Consider the following 8,616-nt stretch of genomic DNA (forward strand, 5'->3'; position numbering starts at 1 on the left):
AGAAAAATGCCTTAGGACATACAGGACAAGGCTATAAATAAATGTGGCGGCTGCGCCAGTAGGCCACTGGTACCTTTCCTTCCCTCTTCTTTTTGGAGAAAAAAAAAAAAGAATAAAAAAATGTCAGACCTGCCTTAAAAAGGACTTGTTCTGTCTCTTTGAATCGACCCTAAACTACAGGAACAGTCTGGAGACCTTTAAAAATAAAAATAATAAAAAAACGTCCCGTCCATGAATAAAAGAAGTAGAAAAAACCCCGAAATGGAGTCGTTACGGCGTTTCAAATGAAACGAAGGTTCATTTAAAGTTAAAAAACAGTAAGGTTTATCTTCGTCAAGAACCACTCTGAAGCTGGAAAATGACCGACTGCAGCCCATCTGTTGCTGTGTTTAATCCCCCCCCACCCCCTCCATCCTGTCCATCAATGCGAGGGAGCACCGCTGAGCAGATATTATTTGAATGGTGGATCATTCTCAGCACAGCAGTGACACTGACATCCTAATGGCATCTTAATGGTGTGTTGCTGAGATTAAACAGCAAAAAAAAAAAAAAAATCCTCAGCGTCCCTACCGGGTTGAAAAACAGTCCATCAGTCAAACATCTTCATCCATTAGCAGTGCTTTGGTCATGAAGAGATGGCGATAATGACCAGAGAACAATTCCCATGAGCGAGAAGTGTACACCTGCAAAAACTAAACAAGGCTACAGTAGGCGTGTCTATTTAAGTAAGGAATAAAACACAGTGACGATGTTGTTACGTGATCCTGATTATTGCCGTTTTACTTATTTTATACCATAGAGATTTACTTGGGTTAAAAAGCAAAAAGGAATTTCCTCCTGTTTTCGTTGTGTCCGTGTTCAGCATTGAGTGTCTTTATCATGTCTCACTCCACAGTGGTGCTTAGTATGAAGCTCATATGAAAGTAGACACTCAGGACTTTAAGAATTTGTAGTTCATAAGTATTTCTGTTTTTCCCTAACTTACTAGGGGCACTGTATTAATTGAAATGTTTCAACAAAACAAAAACGGTTAGTTTTTTTTCCACACAACTGTTATCGAACCCATTTCCGCTCTCTGAGACACCCCGAGTGCCTGTCCATCTAAAATCTGAAGGTGTTTATCTTCAACCACTAAAATTCTGAGTAAGGTTATCCAACAGAGGGGAAAAACACACGTCTAAAACACAATGAAAGCCCAACAGAGTCCTGGACTCATTTTATATCAGACTCACAGGGATAAATTATTTTTTTATTTATATAAATCTGTTGATTTCGGAATGAAAGGCCAGTGTTCTGGTAAAAGAATACTATATAAATACTGTAATGTCTTTAGGGAAACCTTCACAATATCAACAACAAATCCCATCTTTGGTTTTTGTTTTAGTTTATCATCAAATTACGTGAAGTGCGAATTACGTAGTACGAATATCGTACGAGGAAGAGTACGGTTATACTGACTGTCAGCTGATGTACCGATATTCAGTACAACCGCATGACTTCAAATGCAATACTGCTTTAACGTTACAAAGGTTTATAGACACAAAACATATCTAACAATATACAACCGACTAAAAATAATTCCTTCGTTTTCTCCACGAACGGAAATACAGCCTGAAGAAGCCACACTCACTGATATCCGCTTGGCTAGCTAGCCCAGATCGATTTGCTCACTCCTGTTAAAGATGCTTACGAATAAATTAGCGTCCCTTCTTCCTTTTTTTTTTTTTTTTTTTATAATCATCAATTGACGAGCATTCAGAAGTCAAAAGTTATATTTAGGAAAGAAAGTATTGTTGGCGGTGTCCACTGATGATGTCGCTAACTCTGTAGCTGTGCTAACCGGTTCTGAGGGATTGTTGCTACCTGAGGAAATTTTTATTTTTACTTTTAAACAAACTGGGCTCCAGTGTTATGAGAAGTACTGGTTAAGGGGTTTACATCGTCGTTTACGTCTTTCTTTTTTTGACTAGGTACAAATGTAGCATAAGAATTGCATTGTATACGGATGCTTATACACCGTTTACGCACAAGACAATAAACCTGAAACTCTTCGAGTAATCAGAGTCATTTCTTTAGAATAATTTTTGGCATTACATTGAAAATCAAAAATGTGACACAAGCCGACGCGAGGAGTCATCAACGTGTCTGAACACGGCCCAATTGTAAATATATTATAAATCCCATATGTGAAAGAGGATGATAGCAGGACAGCAGTAGTACGTTCTGACCAAGTCTAACGTTGGTCCGGTGCATCAAGTTTTTTTGCATCATCCTTGTGATTTCGTGAAGGTTATCATTTTTTTATTGTAAATATATCGTGTATGTTGTGTTGTCAGACCACGAATCATTCCGTGTTCCGTGTTAAAGGTCGGCCATGGCCTGGAGGTTACGGCTCTCTGTTATCGAAAGGAAGCTTGACCTGTTGACCATAATCCTCCAGGATCGCTGCCCTCTGACTGACCCCGTGATCCGTCTCTCAACTTACCTTCAAGCTGGAATGTCAGAAGAAAATCCTTGTGCTGTACGGTCGTCGTGTATGTGTACATGCATACATAAACTAGAGTTTTTGGCTATAAGCTGCTTTCCAGTCACCAGGAAGAGTGAAGGCTGGCATTTCCTGTTGGCATTTCATTGTTTCTCATGTTGTGTAACACGTATAAAGTGAAAGTGCTATCTGCCCTCTTCCGCATACACAAGTATATAGTGATGCCGTGATTGACAGGAGAAACAGAATGAATGTGTTTTTCCAGAACTTTCTGGAATTGACTGAATGTCCATGGTGGAATGAAATTTCAGCCTCAATCTGGTCAGCAAAATCAGGCAATATCTTCGAAAACAAAACAAACAAACAAACAGCTACCTCTTCTGTGAACGCTTAGCTAACAGCTATCTTGTCACCTCTCCCAAACAAACAAACAAACAAGTATTGCACTCTCTCTACAGCTCTACTCTGTGCACACTGCTTCTCTCCAACTCAATTAAAACCCAAACATCATATTTTACATCTCTCATTTTACTATATTATTCATTAATGCTCCCTCTCTCTCTATTGCTCCTTTCTCTCACTCCCTTTCCATTACTCTCTCCATCTTCCCTCCTTTCTCCATCATCCTCTCTCCCCTGTCTCTCTCCTTTTATCACTCTCCACCCCCATTGCTTTCTCTCTCTCTCTACACACGTTCTAACCCTCTCTCACTCTCTTTATTGCTCTCTACTTCTATCTAGCTCCTTTCTCTCTTTCCCTTTCTATCACTCTCTCCATCTTCCCTCTCTTCCCCTCCATCTCCTTTTCTCTCTCTCCATTTCTAACACTCTCTCTCCTTTTCTCTTTTCCCCTCTATCTCTCTCTTTTCTCTGTCTTTCCCTGTTTCCCTCCACCCCCTTCTCTTTATTGCTCTCTACTACTATCTAGCTCCTTTCTCTCTTTCCCTTTCTATCACTCTCTCCATCTTTCCCTCTCTTCCCCTCCATTTCCTTTTCTCTCTCTCTCTCTGACTCTCCTTTTCTCTCTTCCCCATCTCTCTCTCCTTTTCTCCATCTTTCTGTCTCTCTTTCCCTCCACCCCTTCTCTTTATTGCTCTCCCTTTCTATCTCCACATCATCTTATCCTCTCTCCCTCTCTTTATTGCTCCCTACTTCTATCTAGCTCCTTTCTTTCTATCTAGCTTCCCTTTCTATCTCTCTCTCTACCTCTTCTTACCCTCTCTTTATTGCTCTCTACTTCTATCTAGCTCCTTTCTCTCTTTCCCTTTCCCTCTCTTCCCCTCCATTTCCTTTTCTCTCTCTCCCTTTCTATCACTCTCTCTTCTTTTCTCTCTTCCACCCTCTCTCTCTCTCCTTTTCTGTCTTTCCCTCTCTCTTTCCCTCCACCCCTTCTCTTTATTGCTCTCCCTTTCTATCTCCACATCATATCCTCTCTCCCTCTCTTTATTGCTCTCTACTTCTATCTAGCTCCTTTCTTTCTTTCCCTCTCTCCATCTTTCCCTCTCTTCCCCTCCATCTCCTTTTCTCTCTCTCTCTCCCTTTCTATCACTCTCTCTCTCCTTTTCTCTCTTCCCCTCCACCCCCCTCTCTTTATTGCTCTCCCTTTCTATCTCTCTCTCTCTCCATCTTCCCCTCTAATCTCTTTCTCTCTCTATCACACTCTCCACCCCCATTGCACTCTCACTCTCTTCCCTTCTTGCTCTCTACTTCTATCTATCTCCTTTCTCTCTCTCCCTCTCTGTCCCCATCTTCCCCTCTCCATCTCTCACTCTCTCTCCTCCCTACCTGTCAGTCCTAGATTAAGACTTGTTTCCTCTCAGATATCATCCGTTTAAAACGCATCCCTCATTCATCAGAAATGTTAATCCCGCATGCTTGATGTGCGTCATATCGTCTTAAACTCTCACCTCCGCGAGCGCCACATGCTAATTTTATCCCGTACGCCGATTTAAAATTTGATTAAAAAGTATCTCACCTCCTCATGCACACATACTGATGAGTCCGGAGTCAATAACCCGTGAAAAAAAGGCTTCGCAAACTCTAATGACTTTGTTTACATCATTAATTTGTGTAAACAGTAGAATCATAAAAAACAAAACACACACAAAAGAAATCAGGCGTTCAGTAATTACTGAATAACACAGGCATAATGGCTTGAGAAAGAAAAAAAAAAATGACATCACAGTGTGGCTTTAAAAGAAAATGAACACACAAATAAGCGGAGTTTCAAACAATCACTCGGTCAGTCAGGGCCACATCAAATTATTTTTACATTCACATAAACAGGACAGAACATGGCCAGGGATTGTCAAATTGTCAAGGCGTCATAAAATCTCTTGGAGTGGAGGATGCTTTTTTTTTTTTTTTTTTTTAAGCAAGGACATGATCCAATCACATCTGGAGAGCAGGGCAAAGATTAAGGCTGGTCTTACAGTTAATGAAAGAAAAATAAAAAAAAATCCTCTGGAAGCTTGGTGTGTGTTTCTTCGCTCCAAGAGTGAGATTATAAGAAAAGAATAGGAAAAACAAGCAGGGAATAAACCACGACTCTGTAAAAGTGCAGATTTAACACCAAAACCCCTGCTATTGATATGCTTTAATAAAAAAAAAATGAACACGTCAAAGCTTTACCTTTTGCTGTACTTGAGAGAACACAACAGCAGCACAGTTCACTTAGCTGAAAATGAGAAAATGGTCTGTTCTCCTTCCAAACAGCACCAGTGAGAAATAACTGGCTCATACAGTGTAAAATCACTTAGTCAATTTTTTTGGGCCAATTTTCTATTGCTGAAAATTATAGCCTGGGTTTTTAGTGCTGATGTCAGAGGATTGCTTCATCTGGAGCAGAAAAGCTGGGAAAGAGTGTTTATTTGTTGCACAAATTACCCCAATCATAACAGCACTCCAGTTACAGACTGTGTCTCTGTGAGGCTGTTTAGCTTCTCGATACACAGAGAGAGAGAGAGAGAGAGAGAGAGAGAGCTCACATATATATACCCTGTTAGGCCTTTACACCAATCAGCATCAAGAACAGGGTTCGGGAAAAAGAGAGAGAGAGAGAGAGAGAGAGAGAGGGGATGAGGGGGGTGGAAAGAGAGATGTAGAGAGTTGAAAAAGGAGAGATGATGAGAGAGAGATAAAGAAAGAGAGAGATGGAGGGGAGAGAGGGGAAAAAGGAGAGAGAGAGAGAGAGAGAGAGAGGAGAGCAATGTAGAGAGTTGGAAAAGGGGAGATAGATAGAGAGAGAGAGAGAGAGAGAGAGGGAGAGAGAGAGAGAGAGAGAGAGAGAGAGAGAGAGACATGGAAGTGGAAGAGCAAGGAATATGGAGAGAGAGAGAACGTGAGAGAGCGAGAGAGAGACAGACAGAGAGGCAGATAGATAGATATGAGAGAGACATGGAAGTGGAAGAGCATAGAAGATGAAGAGAGAGAGAGAGACAGAGAGAGAGAGAGAGAGAGAGAGAGAGAGAAAGAGAGACATGGAAGTGGAAGAGCATGGAAGATGAAGACAAAGACAGAGAGAGAGAGACAGAGAGAGACAGAGAGAGAGAGAGAGAGAGAGAGAGAGAGCGAGAGAGAGCGAGCAAATTGTTAGCCAGGCCTTCTGGGACAAATTGTGTATGTGAGCTCTTATTAATATTGTTTCTCTTGTCTGTTGTTTTAAACAGCTTCAGTAGATGTTGATGTCTACAACACTGTTTGTTGTTGTTTTGTTTCATTTGACTCCTCAAACTAGCTAGAAGAGACAGGAGGCATGGTCACCGACACATGTCCTAGTAAACTAAACCTAGCTAGCTGATGTATCAGGGGTATGTTGAAATCTCGATTCTGATTGGTCGGCTCGGACACGTTTTATTACGCTACCGTTTCTATAGTAACGACGTACACGGTGACATCGGAGGCTTGATTTGAAGATGGTGAAGATGTTTATACGTTATGTCAGCACTTTATGATGATAAACAAATTCCATCTTTTTTGTAAAATGAGGGGAAAAAACCCACAGGTTGTAGTTAAGAAAAATAAAAAATAAAATAATATCCTGCATTTTTAATCAAGAAGGCAAAGCTTCATCACCATGAGAACATCAGGAAAGAATAAAGACGAGAGCTACATAAATCCTCTGCTCTCAGGGACTCAAGTCCTCACTTACTTTCCACAAGCTGTATTAATGCACATAATTATCTCGTCAAACTTTTGAGTCGAGTTACGTGGCCGCTTTTCAGACTAGTTATAATTGGACTTCCGGGCATCAACACACGAGAATGAGCCGCATGCTGGAGCTTTCACTTTCCCTCTGGGCTAGCTAATGAATTTGTGATTTGTCCGTCCCTGAAATGTCAATTAACGTCTCGTTTCAGAGATCTGATGCAGTGGTTAGCAGTGGATTATTAACCGCATAGAGACACTGGTTATAAACAAAAACGAACAGAATACAACCTGCTTCAAAAAAAATAAAAAATAAATAAGTTTCAGTGTTAAAACAGAAAATAATGCAGCTGACACTGGGGAAAAAAAGCTGCTCCAAAAAATTTAAAACAAAAATAAAATCAGTGTTAAAACTGAAAATGATGAAGCTGACACTGGGGAGAAAAACCTGCTTTAAAGAATTAAAAACAAAAAGAAATTAGTGTTAAAACTGAAAATGATGCAGCTTACTCTGGGGGGGAAAAAAACTGCTTTAAATAAAAAATAAAAACAAAAACAAAACAGTTTTAGTGTTAAAACTGAAAATGAAACAGATGCGAAAAATAACTGCTTCGAAAAACTTGTTAAAACTTAAAAATGATGCAGCTAAAACTAGGGGAAGGAAATAAAAACGTTTTGGGTGCTAAAACTGAAAATTACGCAGCTGACACTTAAAAAAAATAAATAAATAAATAAATAAAATAAAAAAATAAAAAATAAAAAAATCCTGTGGTAAAATGGGCTACTTTGGGACATTGGGACAAAACAATTAAAATAGAAATAAACAAAAAATAAACCTGCTTCCAAAAAATAAAAGGTTTCAATGTTAAAACTGAAAATGACGCCGCTGACACAAGTAAAACAAAACAAAACAACAACAACAACAACAAAAAAAAAACAAATTCAGTGTTAAAATTGAAAACGACGCCGCTGACACAAAAATAAAACGTGAGACATGGAGGCATCGTAGCCGTAACAGCTTCGTAGCGCCGGAGTCAGTTCTAGCGACGTGTGTGGAAGTGTAGATTTATCAGATTAAACATTAAATCACTTCCTAGCCTGCGAAAGCAAAGCCAATAGAATACAATTTCCCTTAACTGATCCTGACAGCTCGATATATTCACGTGCTCCAGTTACTTTAACGTATAAAGTACGGTGGCAGCCGTTCATCAATTATTAAAGCCGTCAATGAGATTCGGATTAGAAAACCGATTGCTCGAGGTTGTACAGAATCCGGTCTGTACCTTCGCTCAAAAAAAAAAAAAAAAAAAAAATGCTGGACTTTCTGATTTTATAAGAAAGATACTACGCACTAATACATTCTATTTTATACCTTTATAAAGTTGCACGCTTCCTTTTAACTGATTACTGATTGCATTCGCACTGAATTAGAAAAGAAAGAGAGAGATCAAATACGCTGCTCCTGGATCAGTTCTCCACATGCTCCAATAGTAGGAAACTACAAGGTTTGGATTTCAGGAGCTGATCCTAGATCAGTGTAACAGGGGTTTTTTTTCGTCTTTTGTTCCTGTCAGTTTTCAGCACTGTGTTAATAATTCCTCCGTCCACACGCCCTACAGCTCGCCTGACTGACTGACGGAGGTGGTTTTTTCTTTTCCCTTCTCCTCACACCGTCTGCTTGCATAACACAACCTCACATTAAACCGCCTCGCTGGCTACAAACACATTATTAATATTTCACCGCAGTCTGACTCCAGCGGGCCGCGCTCAGTGGTCGTTTCTGAAGTTCCACCGCAGGAGAAGCAGAACCCTTTTTAATATTTATATTAATATTAAATTTTCATTTGATCTTTTGTGCAATATGCAGGCGCTTTTACACGCCAAGCTACAGAGCCTTCAAACGTTTCAGATGGCGGGCCGAAACTAATTTATTTTCCCGAATCCGATTTTTCAGATCGAGTGTCCACGCTGCAAATTACATGAGAT

The 8,616-nt window shown here is 40.0% G+C and overlaps 1 protein-coding gene across 2 annotated transcripts in view; it reads right to left on the reverse strand.

Annotated features, from left to right (window-relative positions):
- Positions 1–2,081: 2,081 nt before the first annotated feature.
- The window catches only part of tbc1d22b (TBC1 domain family, member 22B), a 68,791-nt gene continuing 62,256 nt past the window's right edge, over positions 2,082–8,616 (reverse strand). Inside the window, exon 13 of one of the 2 annotated variants that reach the window (XM_058389928.1) lies at positions 2,082–8,616. This exon is cut by the window's right edge and continues 2,174 nt beyond it. The gene's annotated coding sequence lies outside the window, so the exon portion shown is untranslated. The other variant, XM_058389929.1, reaches the window with a different exon arrangement.

Source organism: Hemibagrus wyckioides, linkage group LG05 (assembly GCF_019097595.1).
Source record: "Hemibagrus wyckioides isolate EC202008001 linkage group LG05, SWU_Hwy_1.0, whole genome shotgun sequence".
NCBI classification, from domain to species: domain Eukaryota; kingdom Metazoa; phylum Chordata; class Actinopteri; order Siluriformes; family Bagridae; genus Hemibagrus; species Hemibagrus wyckioides.